The sequence below is a fragment of the Triturus cristatus genome, chromosome 5_2 (genome assembly GCF_964204655.1).
Source record: "Triturus cristatus chromosome 5_2, aTriCri1.1, whole genome shotgun sequence".
Lineage (NCBI taxonomy): Eukaryota > Metazoa > Chordata > Amphibia > Caudata > Salamandridae > Triturus > Triturus cristatus.
Genome location: NC_140588.1, coordinates 1038286157 through 1038310677, shown reverse-complemented (window position 1 = coordinate 1038310677; position 24521 = coordinate 1038286157).

Below are 24521 nucleotides of genomic sequence, written 5' to 3'. Positions count from 1 at the left end.
AAGGGCCTCATGTAGGTAGCGTACCAGTTACCACTTCTTAAATACCGAGCCGTACCGACTCGGTATTTAAGAAGTGGTAACTCGTATGTAGGTAATGAGTCGGTAATTTTTACCGATTCGTTACTAGTCGGTGATTACCGAATCGGTATTTACCGATTCGGTAATGAGGCATACCTTCCCATTGATGGGAAGGTATGCCTCATTACCGAATCGGTAAATACCGATTCGGTAATGGGGGGAACACATACAAGGGTGGCAGGGTGTCACATTGACACCCTGTTGCACCCCTGTTTCGGCCATGTGTGCACATGTGGCACACATACATGCCCTAAGGGCATGTATGTATGCCACATTGCACACTGCTACGCGCGTAAAAATGCATTTACACATACATTCATTATTTACCACCAACTATAAGTTGGTGGTAAATACCGACTCATAAACACACACACACACTCCCCCTACATCTCGATTTTGCTTTCGGAATTTACCGAATCGGTAAAATTACCGATTCGGAAAAGTTACCGATTCGGTAACATTACCGATTCGGTATTATTACCGAATCGGTATTTTTACCGATTCGGTAAATTCCGAAAGCAAAATATGTCCCCCTACATACCAATGGCCAAAATACCGGTCGGTAACGGTATTATTACCGAAAATCGGCCGTTACCGACCGGTATTTGGCTTCCTACATGAGGCCCTAAGTGTTTGTCTGTTGGAAAATATGGGAGAGGTTAGTGGAAGGTGGGGTTAAGAAAAAGAAGAGCTAGGAGAAAGGAAAGCAGTCAAAAGACAGACACGGGCACCAGCAGCCTCCGGAAACAGTGTTTAAATGCATGTTTTCTTTGAGCCACATCAGAAGAAAACTGTTCCAGGTGTCTCTTACGCCCCTCTAAAAGTCTGCACCCTGGACGTGGGCCTATCTTGCACATGCTAAAGACCTGCCCTGATCATCCAGACAGTCATTTGTGTGAATATATCTATTCTAGTTTTCTTCTTGAAGCATGTCTCCCATCATGTGACATGCCCATTGTGCCACTAGAGCAACCTGGGGAAATCAGGTATTGAGAACACAAGGAGATGATGGAATGGCATGGTGAGCAAATAAACAATGGATTTAGGCCCACATTTTTGTACTGGGGTGAATGTATGACATTGTTCTGCATTCTGTCCATCAATTGTTGTTTTTGCATTTGTCACTTGAGTGGGATGGGTATTCCCGAGACGTGGGTCCCGTGCTCTCCATGTCACTGGAATCAAGCTATCCTGGCTGATGAGGCTGAAAGCCCGAAACTGGTCCTAGGATGCTTGTTTCCAGTCCAGGGAGCACCTGGCTTGGCAGTTCAGGCTGGACTGTTCCCATTGGCCGCAGGGTCAAGAAAGATTTGCACATGGCTGGGTCTAAACTGGAACGGCATGGTGAGCAAAAAAACGATGGATTTAGGCCCAGATCTTTGTACTGGGGTGAATGTATGACATTGTTCTGCATTCTGTCCACCAACTGTTGTTTTTGCAGAAATCAGGTATTGTGACATCCTTCTAGCATACACCATAGGCAGGGGGGAGGATGAAAAGTGTAGGCACTTTGTCTCAGCCTCTAGTATTAAAGAAAGCAGTCTGAACCTAATCACCATCAGGATTATTTGCAAGCCACCCAAGCAGGAGATTTTCGGAATTTTGTTACTGAACTATCAAATCCTGATAGAGTCACACTACCCATTATACCTTCTCAGTCTCTTTGTGATTCTCTCAACACTTTCTTTATCAATAAAATAAAAACAATTAAAGAAAGCATCCTGAAAAGGCCCCTTGAAATCAAGTTAATGTAGGAAGACATGAACTTCACCACACTCTTCTCATCTCTTGCCATCAAGAACTGCCTTAAGAATCTGCTGATCAAAGTAAAATCAGGATCCCCTAATGACATTTACCTACCTAAAATTTTTAAACTTCTTTTTATTGCAGTGTGCCCAGATAACAATGCTTTAAGAATACAGTGTCAACATTCGTCTGACATGCCTTGATTTTACATTCAGCATTTCAGCAAGTAATACAAAGATAATCAACATAGTGAGGCAACAGTCTCCATGTATTCCCCTTACCCCCCTTAAACCCACCCAGTTCCCCCAGATCTTTTCCCATTTCGCCGGACACCCTGTACTCATATATATTGTGTGTTCTGCTTGCCAGTATAGTTGGTCAGCAGTCTTGCTTACCGGCGTGTTGGCCGGATGAGGATGTCACGTCATCTTCAGGCCTGGCATGGCCTGCGGGGTTAAAATAAATGGGGAGGAACCGCACGGGGTTCATCTCCCGACCCAGTATCCAAGCGAGTGTGTCATACTGTGTGCCCCCTTTGTTTTACATGACCTTTCACATATAGCGACCGAGCAGCAGGCCTCAACACCACAGCCAACACCAGTCAAGAACATTTTTCCAGTCCTTCACTTTCGGCAGGGATGGAGCCCCTTAGTTCCTTGCAATATTACCCTTTGCCACTACTGCGGCCAGCCCACCTAAAATTTGAAAAACAGTCCTGAGTACATTTAAAGAAGCTAATTTGGTACCCATTCAGAAAAAAATAGGAGAGGACCCATTAATAATGAAAAAATACAGCCCCATGGGGCACAAGCATCAAGATATGCTTTTGCGAGTCCTTAATTGCGATTATTAAGGAATCGCCATTAAGGACTGGCAAAAGCCTATGCATGTAGGAATCGCTATAAAAATAGCGATTCCTAAACATTCCTTAATTGCGCAATTAAGGAATGGCTTCCCATTCATTCCTATGGGCCTACAGCCCCATAGGAATGAATGTGAAATTGCATGCACAAGTTACGAGTACCAATAGGTACTCGCAAATTGTGCATGCAATTTCAAGGGTGCAAGGCTGTCAAAAGGACACCCTGTTGCACCCCTGAAATTGTGGTGCGCACCCATGTTGCGCACACACATGCCCGAAGGGCATGTGATTGCCTAACCTGAAACTTTAGTTTTTGCTAAATACCATCAGGTTGAAATAATCGGCATTTAGCGGTCCATAATAGTGAATACGATATTTTATATGCAATCATGCATTGCATTTAAGGCATCGCAATTTGCGATTACTTTAATGGAATCGCAAATTACGATTTTTGCATTTGGGATGATGCATCCCAAATGCGAAAATAGCGGTCGCAAAGGGGCAGATTCTGCAAATCTGCTCCTTAGCGACCACAATTTCAAATGATGCATGTGCCCCTATATCTTTGTTGCCAATTTTGACAATGACATTAGAGGCGCACGTGGCAAAAAATATCTACACCTTTCCAGAAGAAACCAATTTCCTGGACTCTTGCCATGCAGGTTTCCGTCCAGCTCACTCCCCAGAAACAGTCATCCTTTTAGTGATAGATGACATGCGCAAAGAATGCAAAAATGAGGTTACCCAAACACTGGACATCCTAGACCTGTCAACTATTTTAACACAGTAGACCACAATCAATTTCAATTCAATTCAAAAATTCTGTATTTCGGCCAGTTTGGCCATAAAAGAGTACATAATAAAACAGAAAGGGAAAGAAGGGGGAAGGGAAGGCAAATAGCATTTAAAATTCATTTATAAACACATGGCAATATTTTCGTACAGGCAAAAATACCCTCTCATCTGTAAAATATTAAAAAATGCGTCCGATTCCAAACACTCATTTCAAAAACATTGGGGCTAGCAGTCGATATCGATTAATTTACGCCTCTTGTACCACATAGCTAGCAAAAATTTAGAAAGTGCAAAAACAATAGGGCTCGATGTACTGGGTTTAAAAATTCTAAAAGCATTCAAGCAATGTTTAAAACCCAAATTTCTGCACAGTGGCAACAACCAATATTTTCTTGGTTTGGTAAATGCTGGGCAAAAGAAGAGAACAGGAAGCTCATCTTCTAAATCGCCGCTGCAGCCCGGGCAGGACTTATTAGAGGAGGCCGTCCACTTGCTTGTGACGGCCTTGAGGGGTAAAGTGCCATGTCGCCATTGGATAAAAAGTTTACGCGCTAAAATCGGGAAGACAACATCCATGAAGTCCTCAAAATAATAAGAATTTTTGAATTCTAAAAAAGAGTTAGTGAGGGAACCTGCATTAGGGGCCGTAATTAAAAGTTCCAGCTTTTGCCCTTTGTAGATTTTAGTAAACATCTTTCGTGATATCCGGCCACATGCCCTATCTGGATCTTCCCACATAGACTGTAGTCCTAGACTTAGAAGTTCACGCTTAATGAACGCAAGCCAGGGGATTTTGCTTACACAATTGAAACTAAGGATCTGTTTAAGTTCGTCCCTATAGTTTGAAAGATCTGGAGTGGTCCATAGTCTATGCCAGAACCTATGGGGTTTTACTGCTAGCTCATTTGCAATAGGCGTCAGTCCCAGATCTAACCTCAGCGGTGTTACTGGAGTACCCTGAGGAAGCGATAGTAATCGCCTTGCAAATTTAGACTCAACTTTGGTGATTTCAGGGGCAGCACAGTGACCCCAAAGCTCACCTCCATAGAGAGCAGCTGCCCTTGCTTGCGTCTTATAGACCTCCAGGGCAGGGCTCACTGGTCTAAAGCTTGATGAGTCAGAAACCCTTAAGATAGCACCCGACAGCTGTGAAAGTCTCATGTGGGATTTGGCTTTTTGCGGACCCCATGACAAATTTTCATGAACTGTAACACCCAGGTACTGGAAGGTCATAACCCTTTCCAGACATACATCGCCCAGTGATGGATTTGCGCGAGTATACACTGGCGGGTTAAAGATCATGAATTTTGTCTTGTCAGCGTTGATCTCAAGACCTCTACTCCGACAGAAGTCCCCAAAACCGTTCAATATCCTCTGAATCCCCATGGGAGATTTGGAGAGTAGGAGGGTGTCGTCCGCAAACATGATCGCCGGCACCCTCCTACCAGCCAGTCTTGGTGCATCATTATCAGGGACACTGTCCAGATGAGAGATTACCCCGTTGACATAAAGGCAGAACAGGGTCGGTGCTAAGACACAACCCTGTCTCACCCCCCTGCCAACGGGGAACCTTGGTGATAGCATCCCATTCTTGCCACAGCGAACCTGGGCAAAGTTCCCCTCATGCAATCTTATGAGTAGCACCAAAATCTGGTGCGGGAGACAGCCCACAGTTTACCCCTAGGAACTAGGTCAAACGCCGACCGGAGGTCCACAAAGACCATACAGAAGCTGCCACCCTCTACCTTTACCGTCTTCCAGTACAAAAGGGTCAGTCGGAAGATTTGGTCCATAGTGGACGTATTCCTTCTGAATCCCGCCTGGAAGGGGCTCAGTACGTCGTGATCCTCCATCCACGTCAACAAATGGTCCAGGACCAATCTTGCAAATATTTTTTGTTGAACATCAATTTAGCTGATTGGCCTGTAGTTGACTGGAAGCAGAGGTGACCCCTTCTTAAATATCGGAACTATCTCTGCCCCCAGCCAAGTACTGGGAATTTCCATGCCCCTCGAGATAGCGTTAAATACGACAAGGAGATAGGGGCCCCAGATCTCAGGTTGATGTCTAAAAAGATCCCCCGGTAATTTATCCAGTCCCGGGGCCTTTCCCACTGGAAGTCTGCCTATTACACTTATTACCTCCCCTAGGGTAAACTCCAGGGGCTCCTGCTTGTCTACTGGGACTTGTGAGTCGGGCAAACTACACAACGCGGCTTCCCCCCCATATAAGCCTTTAAAATGGGCCTCCCATGCTGATGCCGCAATATTCGGTTCTATGGCAGAATTTAGGTCACCCGAGCCATGGTTAACAAGTGACCAAAATCTGCGCACATCTTTTGTGTCCAGGGCTAGCTTTAGGTTCATCCACCTTTCCGTGTCCCATTCTTTTCTTGCATGCCCCATGACCTCCTTATACTCCAATCTGCAATCTCGAATCGCCATTTTGCTATGCCCTGCCTTAATTGCTATAACAAGATTGCTCTTTGCTCTCCTACATGCTGAATTATACCAGGAGGAGACAGGTTGTCTGGGCCTTCTCGTGGGTGCCTGGGGGTAGAAAACTTCAGCCAGGCTATTGGCCAAATCTGAATGGATTACACTAAGTTCTCCATTGAAGTCACTGGGAACATCTTGGGAGCTTAGAGTTTCGACCTACAGGAGTCGTAATAGAACTATGCTGTAGACTTTAGCTAAGTTCTCTTCCGAACCTATTATTCTCCCCCACTTTACCCTCCACCTGTTACTTGATAAGATCAGACCCAAACCCTCATCGTCCCCTCCTACATTAAGTGAGTCTGTTTCTTGTTGCCCTGGATTCACCAACTCCAGGCGTAACGCGTTATGGTCACTATCAGCCCTCTCAACTACCCTAAAATCAATGAGCATCGACCACATCCGGGTTTCCACCATGATGTAGTCGATTCGGGACTCTTGCCCCTTCTTGTTGTAGGTGCATACTGACGGACTATCGGACGCTGAACGGCCATTACAAGCCCTAAGGGAATTATTTAATACAAGGGCTGTGATCTGAGTAGCCAATGGGGACCACACCTTAGGGCGTGGGGACTGACATTGGGGGATCGCCCAGTAGTCATCCTCTCCCATAAGCGCGCCGTCGCTACTTCCAAAAAAGGTTCATATTGGCAATTCACATCCCCTGCCACCAAAAGCCTAGAATCCCCTGGCAATAGACTCAAGAATTGGGATAGATCATCGATTGTGGGTGACTCAAGCCCTATCCGAACTGGCCGCGAATAAACATTCACAACCGCCAGTCCATACCCATTGGGCCATTTTAGCACTAAACACTGCACATCCTCTGAATGAGTGGGCATATTTTCCACCACGCAACCCAAATGAAGAGCAACCCATATAGCCAATCCCCCAGAAGGTCTTCCTTTCCCTCCCCACCTTGCGGGTACATGATAAGTGGCAAATCCCACTCTTGAGTGTTCTTCCCTGGCCCAAGTCTCCTGGAACAAACATAAATCCATCTGGTCTACCAGGGCACCCCACTTTGGGCAATGTAGCTTGTTTGTTATACCCGCCACGTTCCAAGACAGTATTTTAATTGAGGTCTGTGCCGTGGCTGCTTTGGTAACTGCAGCACTTCCTAGTGTCTCACCTACACTCTGTGCCCCACAAACAGGTTGAGCTTGGTGCTGTAGCATCACACTTTCTTGAGTCACAAGCCCCTCTAATGTTTTAGGAACCCAGGTCTGGATAATTGGAAACGCACTTTCTGAACCACCCTCAAATTCCTCTGCACTTTCAGTAATCTTTTTAGGGACCATGGACTGGAAATTACCCACCCTCAGCTCCCTATCCACATGAAGTCAGTCCACCATTTCAAGGGAACTAAACCTATTATGGGTCACAGGGTAGTTTTGGGTGATTAGGTCTCATTGATCGCCCCTGATTACCCTTAGACCCCGCTTTTGCATCGCCAGTGACCAATCCGATGCGCAAACTGGCGTTGCAGGTCGAGGGTAAAAGAAGGACAAGGGATAGGGTTTGATCCTTGAGCCTACACTATTGTGAGTCCAATTGCAAATATGTTCTACTGTGCGTGGGTCCCTCAAATTAACCAGAACACAATCGCCTGGGATGGGTTTTCTACTGCGTCCCACCCTATCCACCCGGGGGCTTCCAGGGAGGTATGGCTTGCGTGGATCCCCCAACGTTTCCTTACCCAGAATCCCCTGCAAACCTCAATTTTAGCTGAAAAAATCACTTTTTTCATACATTTTTGTGTGGGAAAGTTGTGGCATCACCGGGCTCCCTCAAATTTCCCACCTCCCAGTGTTCCCCTGGGTCTCCCGGTAAAAATGGTGCCTCTCTTGTGTGGGAGGCCCAAGTACCCGCGACAGGCAAGGGCCCAAAACGTAGTGAGGTGACATCAAAATTGCCTATCTCAAAACCACCTGGTTTTGCAAGGGGGTCACCTGGGTTTTTGGCCCGGTGCTCGGCAGCCATCTATGGAAACCTACCAAACCCATATATTTCTGAAAACTAGACACCCGGGGGCTTCCAGGGAGGTATGACTTGCATGGATCCCCCAACGTTTCCTTACCCAAAATCCCCTGCAAACCTCAATTTTAGCTGAAAAAATCACCTTTTTCATACATTTTTGTGTGGCAAAGTTGTGTCATCACCGGGCTCCCTCAAATTTCCCACCTCCCAGCGTTCCCCTGGGTCTCCTGGTAAAAATGGTGCCTCACTTGTGTGGGAGGCCCAAGTACCCGCGACAGGCAAGGGCCCAAAACGTAGTGAGGTGACATCAAAATTGCCTATCTCAAAACCACCTGGTTTTGCAAGGGGGGTCACCTGGGTTTTTGGCCCGGTGCTCGGCGGCCATCTAGGGAAACCTACCAAACCCATATATTTCTGAAAACTAGACACCCGGGGTCTTCCAGGGAGGTATGACTTGCATGGATCCCCCAACGTTTCCTTACCCAGAATCCCCTGCAAACCTCAATTTTAGCTGAAAAAATCACTTTTTTCATACATTTTTGTGTGGGAAAGTTGTGGCATCACCGGGCTCCCTCAAATTTCCCACCTCCCAGCGTTCCCCTGGGTCTCCCGGTAAAAATGGTGCCTCACTTGTGTGGGAGGCCCAAGTACCCGCGACAGGCAAGGGCCCAAAACGTAGTGAGGTGACATCAAAATTGCCTATCTCAAAACCACCTGGTTTTGCAAGGGGGGTCACCTGGGTTTTTGGCCCGGTGCTCGGCAGCCATCTAGGGAAACCTACCAAACTCATATATTTCTTAAAACTAGACACCCGGGGGCTTCAAGGGAGGTATGACTTGCATGGATCCCCCAACGTTTCCTTACCCAGAATCCCCTGCAAACCTCAATTTTAGCTGAAAAAAACACTTTTTTCACACATTTTTGTGTGGGAAAGTTGTGGCATCACCGGGCTCCCTCAAATTTCCCACCTCCCAGCGTCCCCCTGGGTCTCCCGGTAAAAATGGTGCCTCACTTGTGTGGGAGGCCCAAGTACCCGCGACAGGCAAGGACCCAAAACGTAGTGAGGTGACATCAAAATTGCCTATCTCAAAACCACCTGGTTTTGCAAGGGGGGTCACCTGGGTTTTTGGCCCGGTGCTCGGCGGCCATCTAGGGAAACCTACCAAACCCATACATTTCTGAAAACTAGACACCCGGGGGCTTCCAGGGAGGTATGGCTTGCGTGGATCCCCCAACGTTTCCTTACCCAGAATCCCCTGCAAACCTCAATTTTAGCTGAAAAATCAATTTTTTCATACATTTTTGTGTGGGAAAGTTGTGGCATCACCGGGCTCCCTCAAATTTCCCACCTCCCAGCGTTCCCCTGGGTCTCCTGGTAAAAATGGTGCCTCACTTGTGTGGGAGGCCCAAGTACCCGCGACAGGCAAGGGCCCAAAACGTAGTGAGGTGACATCAAAATTGCCTATCTCAAAACCACCTGGTTTTGCAAGGGGGGTCACCTGGGTTTTTGGCCCGGTGCTCGGCGGCCATCTAGGGAAACCTACCAAACCCATATATTTCTGAAAACTAGACACCCGGGGGCTTCCAGGGAGGTATGACTTGCGTGGATCCCCCAACGTTTCCTTACCCAGAATCCCCTGCAAACCTCAATTTTAGCTGAAAAAATCACTTTTTTCAAACATTTTTGTGTGGGAAAGTTGTGGCATCACCGGGCTCCCTCAAATTTCCCACCTACCAGCGTTCCCCTGGGTCTCCCGGTAAAAATGGTACCTCACTTGTGTGGGAGGCCCAAGTACCCGCGACAGGCAAGGACCCAAAACGTAGTGAGGTGACATCAAAATTGCCTATCTCAAAACCACCTGGTTTTGCAAGGGGGGTCACCTGGGTTTTTGGCCCGGTGCTCGGCGGTAGGCCTGGGCAGCAAATTCTGTTCCGTTCGCGGAATTTGGGCAATTTCGCGTTCTGCGGAGAACGCAAAATTGCCCAAAATTCCGCTTTCCACGACTTCGCGAAATTTTTGCTTGTTCGCGTTCTCAAAATGCGTGTTCGCGAGATATTTCTCCCCGAGCACGCAAACAGCGATTGTGAACAGGAAAAAAGCATCGCGAACAAGCAATTCCGCGTGTTCGCGGAATTTCTGCGTGTTCGCGGAGATTTTTTACCGTTTCGCGGAGATTTGCGTAACGCGATTACGCAAATTCCGCCCACCCCTACGAGTCGGCGGCCATCTAGGGAAACCTACCAAACCCATACATTTCTGAAAACTAGACACCCGGGGGCTTCCAGGGAGGTATGGCTTGCGTGGATCCCCCAACGTTTCCTTACCCAGAATCCCCTGCAAACCTCAATTTTAGCTGAAAAAATCACTTTTTCATAAATTTTTGTGTGGGAAAGTTGTGGCGTCACCGGGCTCACTCAAATTTCCCACCTCCCAGCGTTCCCCTGGGTCTCCTGGTAAAAACGGTGCCTCACTTGTGTGGGAGGCCCAAGTACCCGCGACAGGCAAGGGCCCAAAACGTAGTGAGGTGACATCAAAATTGCCTATCTCAAAACCACCTGGTTTTGCAAGGGGGGTCACCTGGGTTTTTGGCCCGGTGCTCGGCGGCCATCTAGGGAAACCTACCAAACCCATACATTTCTGAAAACTAGACACCCGGGGGCTTCCAGGGAGGTATGGCTTGCGTGGATCCCCCAACGTTTCCTTACCCAGAATCCCCTGCAAACCTCAATTTTAGCTGAAACAATCACTTTTTTCATACATTTTTGTGTGGCAAAGTTGTGGCATCACCGGGCTCCCTCAAATTTCCCACCTCCCAGCGTTCCCCTGGGTCTCCTGGTAAAAATGGTGCCTCACTTGTGTGGGAGGCCAAAGTACCCGCGACAGGCAAGGGCCCAAAACGTAGTGAGGTGACATCAAAATTGCCTATCTCAAAACCACCTGGTTTTGCAAGGGGGGTCACCTGGGTTTTTGGCCCGGTGCTCGGCGGCCATCTAGGGAAACCTACCAAACCCATATATTTCTGAAAACTAGACACCCGGGGGCTTCCAGGGAGGTATGACTTGCGTGGATCCCCCAACGTTTCCTTACCCAGAATCCCCTGCAAACCTCAATTTTAGCTGAAAAAATCACTTTTTTCATACATTTTTGTGTGGGAAAGTTGTGGCATCATAGGGCTCCCTCAAATTTCCCACCTCCCAGCGTTCCCCTGAGTCTCCCGGTAAAAATGGTGCCTCTCTTGTGTGGGAGGCCCAAGTACCCGCGACAGGCAAGGGCCCAAAACGTAGCGAGGTGACATCAAAATTGCCTATCTCAAAACCACCTGGTTTTGCAAGGGGGGTCACCTGGGTTTTTGGCCCGGTGCTCGGCAGCCATCTAGGGAAACCTACCAAACTCATATATTTCTGAAAACTAGACACCCGGGGGCTTCCAGGGAGGTATGACTTGCATGGATCTCCCAACGTTTCCTTACCCAGAATCCCCTGCAAACCTCAATTTTAGCTGAAAAAAATCACTTTTTTCACACATTTTTGTGTGGGAAAGTTGGCAATTTTGATGTCACCTCACTACGTTTTGGGTCCTTGCCTGTCGCGGGTACTTGGGCCTCCCACACAAGTGAGGCACCATTTTTACCGGGAGACCCAGGGGGACGCTGGGAGGTGGGAAATTTGAGGGAGCCCGGTGATGCCACAACTTTCCCACACAAAAATGTATGAAAAAAGTGATTTTTTCAGCTAAAATTGAGGTTTGCAGGGGATTCTGGGTAAGGAAACGTTGGGGGATCCACGCAAGTCATACCTCCCTGGAAGCCCCCGGGTGTCTAGTTTTCAGAAATATATGGGTTTGGTAGGTTTCCCTAGATGGCCGCCGAGCACCGGGCCAAAAACCCAGGTGACCCCCTTTGCAAAACCAGGTGGTTTTGAGATAGGCAATTTTGATGTCACCTCACTACGTTTTGGGCCCTTGCCTGTCGCGGGTACTTGGGCCTCCCACACAAGTGAGGCACCATTTTTACCAGGAGACCCAGGGGAACGCTGGGAGGTGGGAAATTTGAGGGAGCCCGGCGATGCCACAACTTTCCCACACAAAAATGTATGCAAAAATTGATTTTTTCAGCTAAAATTGAGGTTTGCAGGGGATTCTGGGTAAGGAAACGTTGGGGGATCCATGCAAGCCATACCTCCCTGGAAGCCCCCGGGTGTCTAGTTTTCAGAAATGTATGGGTTTGGTAGGTTTCCCTAGATGGCCGCCGAGCACCGGGCCAAAAACCCAGGTGACCCCCCTTGCAAAACCAGGTGGTTTTGAGATAGGCAATTTTTATGTCACCTCACTACGTTTTGGGCCCTTGCCTGTCGCGGGTACTTGGGCCTCCCACACAAGTGAGGCACCATTTTTACCAGGAGACCCAGGGGAACGCTGGGAGGTGGGAAATTTGAGGGAGCCCGGTGATGCCACAACTTTCCCACACAAAAATGTATGAAAAAGGTGATTTTTGCAGCTAAAATTGAGGTTTGCAGGGGATTTTGGGTAAGGAAACGTTGGGGGATCCATGCAAGTCATACCTCCCTGGAAGCCCCCGGGTGTCTAGTTTTCAGAAATATATGGGTTTGGTAGGTTTCCATAGATGGCTGCCGAGCACCGGGCCAAAAACCCAGGTGACCCCCCTTGCAAAACCAGGTGGTTTTGAGATAGGCAATTTTGATGTCACCTCACTATGTTTTGGGTCCTTGCCTGTCGCGGGTACTTGGGCCTCCCACACAAGTGAGGCACCATTTTTACCGGGAGACCCAGGGGAACGCTGGGAGGTGGGAAATTTGAGTGAGCCCGGTGATGCCACAACTTTCCCACACAAAAATGTGTGAAAAAAGTGATTTTTTTCAGCTAAATTTGAGGTTTGCAGGGCATTCTGGGTAAGGAAACGTTGGGGGATCCATGCAAGCCATACCTCCCTGGAATCCCCCCGGTGTCTAGTTTTCAGACATGTGTGGGTTTGGTAGGTTCCCCTAGGTGGCCGCCGAGCACCGGGCCAAAAACCCAGGTGACTACCCTTGCAAAACCAGGTCGTTTTTAGGTAGGCAATTTTCATGTCGCCTCAATACGTTTTGGGGCCTTGCCTGTCGCGGGAACTTGGGCCTCCCACACGAGTGAGGCACCGTTTTTATTGGGAGACCCGGGGGAACGCTGGGTGGTAGGAAATTTGTGGATCCACACAGATTCCGGAACTTTCCACCACAGAAATGTGGGGAAAATGTGTTTTTTTTGTCAATTTTTTAAGTTTGCAAGGGATTCTGGGTAACAGACCCTGGTGGGAGGCAGTCAAGTCACCCCATCCTGGATTCCCCTGGGTGTCTAGTTTTCAAAAATGTATAGATTTGCTAGGTTTCCCTAGGTGCCCGCAGAGCTAGGGTTCAAAAACTACAGCTAGACATTTTGCCAAAAAAGGGTCATTTTTCACTGCGAAATTGAGGTGTGACCACGTTGCGCTTTGCGCCGTTTCCTGTCGCGGGCACTAGGCCGACCCACACAAGTGAGGTACCATTTTTCTCGTAAGACTTTGGGGAACGCGGAGTGGGTGGAAATTTGTGGATCCACGCAGATTCCAGAACTTTCCACCACAGAAATGTGGGGAAAATGTGTTTATTTTGTCAATTTTTTAGGTTTGCAAGGGATTCTGGGTAACAGACCCTGGTGGGAGGCAGTCAAGTCACCCCATCCTGGATTCCCCTGGTTGTCTAGTTTTCAAAAATGTATAGGTTTGCTAGGTTTCCCAAGGTGCCCGCAGAGCTAGGGTTCAAAAACTAGAGCTAGGCACTTTGCCAAAAAAGGGTAAATTTTCACTGCGATATTGAGTTGTGACCACGTTGCGTTTTGTGCCGTTTCCTGTCGCGGGCACTATGCCTACCCACACAAGTGAGGTACCATTTTTATTGGGGGACTTAGGGTAATTCAGTTTTGTAAAGGAACTGTTATTATCTATTGACTTTCGATGCATTTCTGCCTTCCAAATGAAAGATATTGTGTAAAAAAGAAGTCATTCTAAACAAGCATTTGCAATGCAATAGGTCTCGCAATTATAAGAGTTTGAGCTATTGGCATTGTAAAATTACAATTCCTTTTATTTATGTTTTGGTCTTAAAACAAACAAAAGGCATTGTCATTTACAATGTCAGTAGCATAAACTCGCATAAAAGCAGTGTGGGGAGTGCAGCAGTGTGCGGCGTGCAGCATTGTGCGGCGTGCAGCAGATGTGGGCAGTGTGCAGCAGTGTGCGGCGTGCAGCAGTGTGCGGCGGGCAGCAGTGTGTGGCGTGCAGCGTCATGCAGCAGTGTGTGGCTTGCAGCAGTGTGTGGCGTGCTGCAGTGTGTGGCGTGCTGCAGTGTGTGGCGTGCAGCAGTGTGCGGCGTGCAGTAGTGTGCGGCGTGCAGCAGTGTGCGGCGTGCAGCAGTGTGAGACGTGCAGCAGTGTGAGACGTGCAGCGGCATGCAGCAGTGTGTGGCGTGCAGCAGTGTGTGGCGTGCTGCAGTGTGTGGCCTGCAGCAGTGTTTCGTGTAGCAGTGTGCGGTGTGCAGCATTGTGCGGCATGCAGCAGTGTGCGGCGTGCAGCAGTGTGTGGCGTGCAGCAGTGTGTGGCGTGCAGCGGCATGCAGCAGTGTGTGGCGTGCAGAAGTGTGTGGCGTGCATCAGTGTGTGGCGTGTAGCAGTGTGTGGCGTGCAGCAGTGTGTGGCGTGCAGCAGTGTGTGGCGTGCAGCGGCATGCAGCAGTGTGTGGCGTGCAGCGGCATGCAGCAGTGTGTGGCGTGCAGCAGTGTGTGGCATGCAGCAGTGTCACGGTTGCAGCAGTGTGCGGCGTGCAGCAGTATGTGGCATGCAACAGTGTGTGGCGTGCAGCAGTGTGTGGCGTGCAGCAGTGTGTGGCGTGCAGCAGTGTGTGGCGTGCAGCAGTGTGTGGCGTGCAGCAGTGTGTGGCGTGCAGCAGTGTGTGGTGGCATGCAGCAGTGTGTGGCGGCATGCAGCAGTGTGTGGCAGCATGCAGCAGTGTGTGGCGGCATGCAGCAGTGTGTGGCATGCAGCAGTGTGTGGCAGGCAGCAGTGTGTGGCGTGCAGCAGTGTGTGGCGTGCAGCAGTGTGTGGCGTGCAGCAGTGTGTGGCGTGCAGCAGTGTGTGGCGTGTAGCAGTGTTACGCGTGCATCAGTGTGTGGCGTGCAGCAGTGTGTGGTGTGCAGCGGCATGCAGCAGTGTGTGGCGTGCATCAGTGTGTGGCATGTAGCAGTTTTGGCCTTTAAACAACATGTCCTCCCCATTTGTAGGGTTTCTGTGCTCTGTGTTAGGCAGGCTAACCATTCAAACCTGCTCTGTAAAGCTTCAACATGATAAAAGCCCCGGCACCTCTTTGGTTACAAATTAAGCACTAGGAAAGTGGCTGTAGCCAAGACACTATTGAATTTTAGTTTATATGCTCTGTGTTACGCAAACTAAATAAAGACATATACAGTGTAAAGCTGCTGCCTCATCAAAACACCGGCACTTCCTTTGTTACAAATTAAGCACTAGGAGGGTGGCTGTAGCTACGTGTTTGCAGCTACACACAAATAAAAATAATAACGTAGCTCCACTTTAGGTCATATTTATGTTTGTGTCTATAGAAATATCAACTAATTTGTCCACAATCACAGGCTATTAAGCATATTCAGACATTAAAACCTGGTTTCAAAACTCGTAGGTTAGCAGTAGTGGACTTTAAAGAACATCCCCTCCCCATTTTTCCGGTTTGTGTGCTCTGTGTAAGGCAGGCTAAACAAAACAACATGCTGTGTAAAGTTGCCACCTAATCAGAGCCCCGGCACCTCCTCTGTTACAAATTAAGCACTGGGAAAGTGGCTGTAGCCAAGCCACTATTAAATTACAGTTTATGTCCTCTGTGTTACGCACAATAAAAAAAAAGTATGGCGTGCAGCAGTGTGTGGCGTGCATCAGTGTGTGGCATGTAGCAGTGTCACGGTTGCAGCAGTGTGCGGTGTGCAGCAGTGTGTGGCGTGCAGCAGTGTGTGGTGTGCAGCAGTGTGTGGCGTGCAGCAGTGTGTGGCGGCATGCAGCAGTGTGTGGCGTGCAGCAGTGTGTGGCGTGCAGCAGTGTGTGGCATGCAGTAGTGTGTGGCGTGCAGCAGTGTGTGTCGTGCAGCAGTGTGTGGCGTGTAGCAGTGTTACGCGTGCAGCAGTGTGTGGCGTGCAGCAGTGTGTGGTGTGCAGCGGCATGCAACAGTGTGTGGCGTGCAGCAGTGTGTGGCGTGCATCAGTGTGTGATATGTAGCAGTTTTGGCCTTTAAACAACATGTCCTCCCCATTTGTAGGGTTTCTGTGCTCTGTGTTAGGCAGGCTAACCATTCAAACATGCTCTGTAAAGCTTCAACATGATAAAAGCCCCGGCACCTCTTTGGTTACAAATTAAGCACTAGGAAAGTGGCTGTAGCCAAGACACTATTGAATTTTAGTTTATATGCTCTGTGTTACGCAAACTAAATAAAGACATATACAGTGTAAAGCTGCTGCCTCATCAAAACACCGGCACTTCCTTTGTTACAAATTAAGCACTAGGAGGGTGGCTGTAGCTACGTGTTTGCAGCTACACACAAATAAAATAATAACGTAGCTCCACTTTAGGTCATATTTATGTTTGTGTCTATAGAAATATCAACTAATTTGTCCACAATCACAGGCTATTAAGCATATTCAGACATTAAAACCTGGTTTCAAAACTCGTAAGTTAGCAGTAGTGGCCTTTAAAGAACATCCCCTCCCCATTTTTCCGGTTTGTGTGCTTTGTGTTAGGCAGGCTAAACAAAACAACATGCTGTGTAAAGTTGCCACCTAATCAGAGCCCCGGCACCTCTTCTGTTACAAATTAAGCACTGGGAAAGTGGCTGTAGCCAAGCCACTATTAAATTTCAGTTGATGTCCTCTGTGTTACGCAAAATAAAAAAAAAGTATAAAGTGTAAAGCTTCTGCCTCATTAAAACACCAGCACTTATTTGTTACAAATTAAGCACTAGGTGGGCGGCTGTAGCTACGTGTTTACAGCTACACACAACAAGTAACATGATACCTACAACAAGTTAGGACTATTGGCTTTGTCAATCGTTGTTAGTTGCATAAGATAAATTAGCAGTAACTGTGGCTTGTATATAATATTGAAAAAGCATCCACTTGAAGCCCTAGTGACACCACGACAATGTTACTGCTCCTGAGTTACAAAAAGAGGCACAAGAATCCAGAGCAGACATGGCGAGTAAGTTGGCTGAAGAGGTGGGGGTGGCAAATGGTGTTCACGGGCGCTTTGATGTCCTCAGTGGCCGCGCGGCTCACTGAAAACATCAAAGCGCCCTCGAAATGTAAGTGATCGCAATCGCGATCACACTTCAAAGCGCGGCTGTGTGACAGGCGAAAGTGAAAGACAACGAGTGCTTTCAGGCTGCCAAATGGTGCGCGCGCCCGGCACACATGCACAGTAGTTGGCGGCCTGAAAGCACTCGTTTGCACTTCCAAAAGTGCTTACTATAAGTCTCGCCAGAGCAGCGCTAAAGCGCTGTCTCAGGCGAGACCTAAAAATGACTGATAATTCTCATGCTAGTATGAGTATTCCCAATTTCAGAAATGTGCAAATATCTACTGTTTCTAAACTCTATATTTTGTTCCCATTTCAGAAATACATAGGTGTCTTTCATACCGATTTTTCCATGTACACATTTTTACAGAATAATTACTATATACCCGGTACATAATAAAAAACCATTGCAAGTTGCTGCTCAGTTTTTGGCTCTGGGTTCGTCGGGTTCTTGGTGAACCTACAAGTCCTATATATCCCCACAACCAGTAATGTCCAGCGGATGTAATGGTATATTGCTTTCAAAGAGCTGTCATAATTAGAAGAAGTTAGAGGTGAAAACGTTGACACGAAGGGCTTTTTTTTTCAACTAATTTTCAATTTATCCTATATCTAACCCCATTAGCGCCATGAAGCCAAACGGTGTATGGGCGCTTTAAAAATAACGAGACCATAAGATTACAACCACATTACTGGACAGTTTTACTTCTCTGGTGCAAGTGCCTGTTGCCAGTGGGTAGGGTGAAAGCCAAAAGCGATTGCTGACATTATTTACTGACAGTTAGGTGATGCCAAAAACATACATAAAGAGATGTAGTAATGTCAATTCCTAAGCAGATTTGGGTTGGAATACATCTGATAAAGCCACACTCACTCCCAGTCAAGAGATCTGAATTAAATTCATTGTTCTTTTCTCGCCATGCCACCCGAGTTTGGACTCAGCCATATGCAAAGCAGTCTTGACCCTGCACCCCATGGGAGCAGTCCAGCCCGAACTGCCTGACCAGGTCCTCCCTGGACCAGAAACAAGCATCCTAGAACCGTGTTTACATCTGATATAGCCAGGAAGATGATTTTCGGAGCAGTTCATCTTTGTGTCCTGCGTAATGACAGGTGATGAGTGTGTGGCCTGTAGTGTTAATGAATGTGGCTTTTTAGCCGTAAGACGCTGTTGTGTCACAAGTCTCTAAGCAGGCGCTGTTATGCTTTTTACTAAAGTAGCAGACCCATGACCAATGTGGAATTTCTTTTAATATAGTTAAAAACTTGTTGAAAGTCCAAGCCATAGTACACCTGATGTTTGTCAACAGCTGGCCGATCGTAGCAATAGAGGAAATATCTTTTACCTTCATCCCAGTGAAAATCTAAAAACTTTGCGAGGTACATTTTTTTGGTGTGCCTGCGGTCGCTTGGTTGCTGGTCCTCATTTTTGCATGTAGCCACAAGTTGTTTAATTGCCATTGAGACAACTGCAAATCTTCCAGGAACGTTCAACCTCTACACTGAGCCTCTTGGTGCTCTTTTCACAAATAACAGCATCAAGATTCACCAGGTGTCTTCTATTTCAGACATCCAACAGAAACCCTGCCTGCACATCAGCTACAAAAACAACAGTTGATGGACAGAATGCAACAATGTCATACCTTCACCCCAGTACAGAGATCTGGGCATCATCTACACCCGGATGTCCAGTGCCTTCTTGAAACTCAATCCAACCAAGACAGAATTCCTGGTATTTGCTAATAACAAGAAACAGTACAACCCTCGCTCAATGGCATGAACTTTGATGGCTCCGAACCCCAACTTTCTTTGAATGCCAAGCTACTTGGATTTTCCGTGGACACCAACCGCACACTCAATGAACACACTGACCAAAAAACAAAGCCAGCCTCTCTTTTCTGAGGAAAGTGAAACCATTACTTCTAACAACCAACTTCATAACTACTGTTCAAGCCTTCGTATTGTTGCGTTTGGATTGTGGCAATGCCATTCTCCATGCCCTCCAAGACTCCACACTGGCATCTCTTAAGGACTTCTTACATTGCACAGCAAGTCTCATCCAGCTCCTAAGGAAATATGATCACAATACCACCATCCTGAAGGGACTTTATTGGCTGCTCTTGCTGGCCCACACCATCTTCAGAACCAGCTGCATCATTTACAAGGCCATCACAATCAGCAATCCTGCTTATCTTCCAGACAAGCTCACCGTCGCTGGTGGTTCTCAGCAACACACAGCCAGGAAACCATCAGACTACAGATGAAGGAGTCTTAAAAAAACCAATGCAGCGGACCTTGTCCATCTGTGCACCCAGGATCCGGAACAACATCCCTGTATCAATCGCTGCCCCAAAGCTGCGACTTGAAGACTATGCTCTGAAAAGAACACTACGTCATAATGCATTAACAGTCCACAAACCAGCTGCCTCTCCTGTTACTTGTAGACCTTTCAGTGCGCTGAAGTCTTTTGCCCGCAGGACCAGACTGGCCTTCCATTCCATTGGGCACTTCCCCAGTGGGCTGGAGCCCTTATATGCTGTATTGGAAAGCCCTGGGCTGCTCCCGGTGCATCAGTCACTTCCTCCAGCTCCCAGAGATTAAGTGCAGCAGGCGCAAAGGGCTTCAAGAAAGAGGAGAGGGGCATAGAGGTATGGACAGGGAGAGCGATAGATCTGAGAGTGAGAAGAGGGAAAGAGGGGAAAAGAAGAGGGAGAATGATGGCTGGGAAGAAAGTGACATATTAGGAAGAGGAAAGAAGCTTGCTGGTTTTAGCATTTTTGCCCGGCTTGTTTTGGTTTCACGTTCTGGCCCTGTTGGCTAGGTTCACACCATGGAAATATCACATGCATATTCACATACATACATAGTTCCCCTTTGCGCTCATAAATGTCAAGCCACTACTCCTTCTCCTGTCCTCTCTCTTCTTAGGCTGTGGCACACCAGGTTGTTCTGTATATGGGTTGGATCAACAAACATTCAATGGAGCAGAGGGGGTTCTTTGTATTCACTGCCACTGGACCGAGCCAGTTTGGACTAGTAAGATGCAACACCTTAACAAAAACAGGCATGGGCATTGATCCCTGCTGAACAAAGAGTTGGGGTCACTGCCCACCCATCACATCCTGTACTCAGGTCTGGCAAAGCGCACTGAGGCCCAGCATGAGCCACTGAGTGGCAGTGAATGACCAAGTATTTGATGAGTGAATTAGAGCATTTATTCTAGCACAACCACTGCACTCCTGGGTGGAGGAGGACAACACTGAGTAAAGCCTGAGGTCAGTGACGCAAGTGCTAGCAATACTATATTCTTCTGATGAAATGGGAATGTTTTCTATCATGGTATGTTCTGCTCTCACAAAGTTTGTGCTAATGCATCTGAGATGATACAATCTTGTTCCGCACCATTTACCCTTCAGTGAGGAGGAGGCAACATTTCACCCATGATTAATACCCCATTCTCCTTCATTTGACTCACCTCTTCTGCCAAGCCATGAGTCTCCTATTATTCATGATAAGAACAAAGCATTCCTTATTGAAAGCAGGCTATGCTCACCCCGGGGGAGGGGGCCAGCCAGGTGACCCCTGATTCCTGATAGACTCCTTACTTCAACATCCTTAAAACCGGATCATCTCACTCAGATCGTCTCTCCATAACCACTTCCTGCCTTCTTCAACCTGTTGGATGGAGTTCACCAGTTCCATCAGTCAAACAAATTCTCGGTGTGTTCATAAACATCAGCCCCCTCGTGTGTTCTTTTATGCTATGATGAGTTGTGCTATGCGTGGGCGCGCGCTTCCAATCATAATTAGCAATTTCTCTCGTTTCACAGTTAATTGATTTGTTTGCTATTTGGAGACTTTTTACCAGAAACACGGAAGGGAACGTCTCAAAGTGTTCGCAAGCACAGGAGAGGATGCTGGGGAGCACATTTCTGCCGCGCTTTCAGGCTCTCGTTATGAGGGACCCGGAGCAGGAACAATATTTTTGCGCTCAACAGCATCTGTCTGACTCCGCTGGGTCAGGATTTATCATGTGCGGTAAATAACTCCGAATTTAAAGTTTGCTGACCGATAAAAGGTATACATGCTCAACCTGCCAAAATTCGGAGGTCTCGATAATTACCAAGGGGCATATCAACAAGGACTTTATCTCTGCTTTTTTGGCTTTAAAAGCCAAAAAAGCAGAGATAAAACTAGCACCCTATCAACAACAGGGTGCTAACATGCAAATTTGCATGTTAGCACCCTTTTACTCTACGATTCCCCTTGCATCTCTAATGAGATGCAAAGGGGGCGTTCCAGAGTGAAATAATAGGAGAAATGTCGCTAAGCGACATTTCTCCTATTATCAAGAATGTCGCTAACCCTGTTAGAGACAAAAAAAGCAGCGCTAACCGCGGTTAACGCTGCTTTTTTACGTCTGGTATTTTTCTGACTTAGCCATGATATCCTATGGAAGGAGGATATCATGGCTAAGTTTGCCTGTCCCTATCAACAAGCTAACGTGAGATTATCGCTGGGTTTCCAGCAATAATCTCACGTTAGCCTGTTAGCGTGAGAATTTTTATCGCTATTGAGATAAGCGTTGCTAATAGCACGCTATCTCAGCGATAAAAATTCACGCTAGCCGGCGATAATTATCCTAGCGCTAAGTGCGCTTAGAGATAATTATCGCCGGTTGTTGTTGATATGCCCCTTAGCTGTGCGCATTTTCTACTTGAGTTGAGGTTTGACAACTCAAAAGAGGGAGTTGTGCACAAATTTCGCATGAATTGGCATTATTCCGGGGTGCTCCTTTCAGAATTTTTAGCTATTTACACCCCGTCGTTTTACAGGGCGTTTCTTTCACAAAGAAGCTGTGTTGGGTGCAATGTGCCCCCCAGTTGATAATCGTGTCCTTGACATAGTCGCGGCCTGAGTTGTCACTGGTCACCGTGTCAAAAGTGCAGTCCAAGGCCCCGATTACGAACAGCCTAGTTATTCGAGATGTGTACGCGGCGCGCGCTAACACTACACTACCAAGCTTTCCTCCATTAAATGACGGCAGGCCAAGAGTGCTTGGGGGCATATCAACAACAACCGGCGATAATTATCGCTCAGCGCTCTTAGCGTGAGGATAATTATCGCCGGCTAGCGTGAATTTTTATCGCTGAGATAGCGTGCTATTAGCAACGCTTATCTCAATAGCGATAAAAATCTACACGCTAACAGGCTAACGTGAGATTATCGCTGGAAACCCAGCGATAATCACACGTTACCTTGTTGATAGGGACAGGCAAACTTAGCCATGATATCCTCCTTCCATAGGATATCATGGCTAAGTCTGAAAACTAGCAGACGTAAAAAAGCAGTGTTAACCGCGGTTAGCGCTGCTTTTTTTGTCTCTAACAGGGTTAGCGACCTTCTTGATAATAGGAGAAATGTCGCTTAGCGACATTTCTCCTATTATTTTACTCTGGAACGCCCCCTTTGCATCTCATTAGAGATGCAAGGGGAAGCGTAGAGTAAAAGGGTGCTAACATGCAAATTTGCGTGTTAGCACCCTGTTGTTGATAGGGTGCTAGTTTTATCTCTGCTTTTTTGGCTTTGAAAGCCAAAAAAGCAGAGATAAAGCCCTTGTTGATATGCCCCTAAGTTCTTCTTCGCATACCAAGATTGTTGTTAGTCTGTTTAAAATAAGCCAAACCGGAAAATTCGTGGAATTACCACCCCCCAAAACTTACATCGCGAAGTTTGCCCTATTACACAGACGGCTGAATAAAAAATACTTATACCGAGTTGCTAACTTAGGGTCAATCACCTCTACCTGGGAGTCTTAAAGAGGGACTCCACCTACTATACTTCCTGTTTTTTTCTGGCTCACAACCCTGGATGCCTGAAAGTCTTTCTTTCCTTTTTATGCTCCATCCTTTACATTCCCGTTACGAGTGGCAACGGGCCCTGATTCAATTAAGGAACACCATCCATTGGTTTGGTAGTAAGCTGCAGCTCTAATTGGCGTGTGGTTGGTCCCTCATAGTGACCACACCGTCATCCGCTCCACTCAACACGCATGCACAGACGCCACCCAAAGATTACACTGACACTTTCATTATGGGTGAAGAACTGCTGCAGATTAATTTAATACAACATAAGTATGACGATAAGTGGGTTATCTTAGGGGCGATCCAGGGCAAGCAGCCCCTCGCTGCTCCGCCCACCTTGCGAGCCAGCACGCACGGTGGGTCGATGCCCGACAGTGCGGCACATTTTTTCAGATCCTCCTTTGGATCACGTGATCTGTCTAATACTCCCGCCCCTTTTAACGGGGGCGGAGCGTGTTGTGGCACACCCCCGGTTGGTCAGGCCCCCCAACCGCCCGAAGGACTAACGGGGCGCCATCGCGGTCTTCCCAGAACCTCCTTCGGCTCCCGGACCTTGGCTCGGGCACCCTTACTGTGCCTGACAGGGGTACCCTAACTGTACCGCCTGTCGCAGAGGTACCCTTACTGTATAATAAAAAACAAAAGAATGCTATAAATTACTGTTTCTTTTCTGTGGTCTTGAGAGGTTATCTTTCTAATAGGGGTTCTTCTCTTGTATTTTGAATTGGTTTGGAGCGGTTGCCAGTCACCAGTGGTGGCTGCCTGATGGCCATTTGTATGAAGTCATCACATTGGGTGGCTTTCACTACTTCCGCCAAGGACATCGGGAGAGGTTTGGAGCGATCCACTATCATCCGAACATACTCTTCGGTTTCCATGGTTTCGGCCGTGCCAGGGAGGTGAGGGGGGTGGTCAATCAAGAATACCTGGACAAGAATTCAGCCAGGCTCCGGGTGTCAGGTCGGTATTCCACAGTGAACTGGAAGTCCTGCAGCTACAAGATCCATTTTTCTATCCTTGGGGGAGGCCTTGATGAGGTGACCTGAATCAGCACGATCAGCGGCTTGTGATCCATGATGACGGAAAAGGGATGTCTTTACAAGTAGGTGTAGAAATACCGGCAGCCCCATATGATGGCAATCGCTTTGTGCTCTATTTCAGAATAGCACTGTACCATGGGCATAAGCGTGCGGCTGGCATAAGCCACTGGGGCCCATTCTCTGCCCTCCTGTCATTGAGCCAGCACAGCTCGTAAGCCTGTGGAACTGGCATCCACCGCTAGGTCCAAACACCCAGGGACTAGATGCCTTGGTATGCCCTCTGAG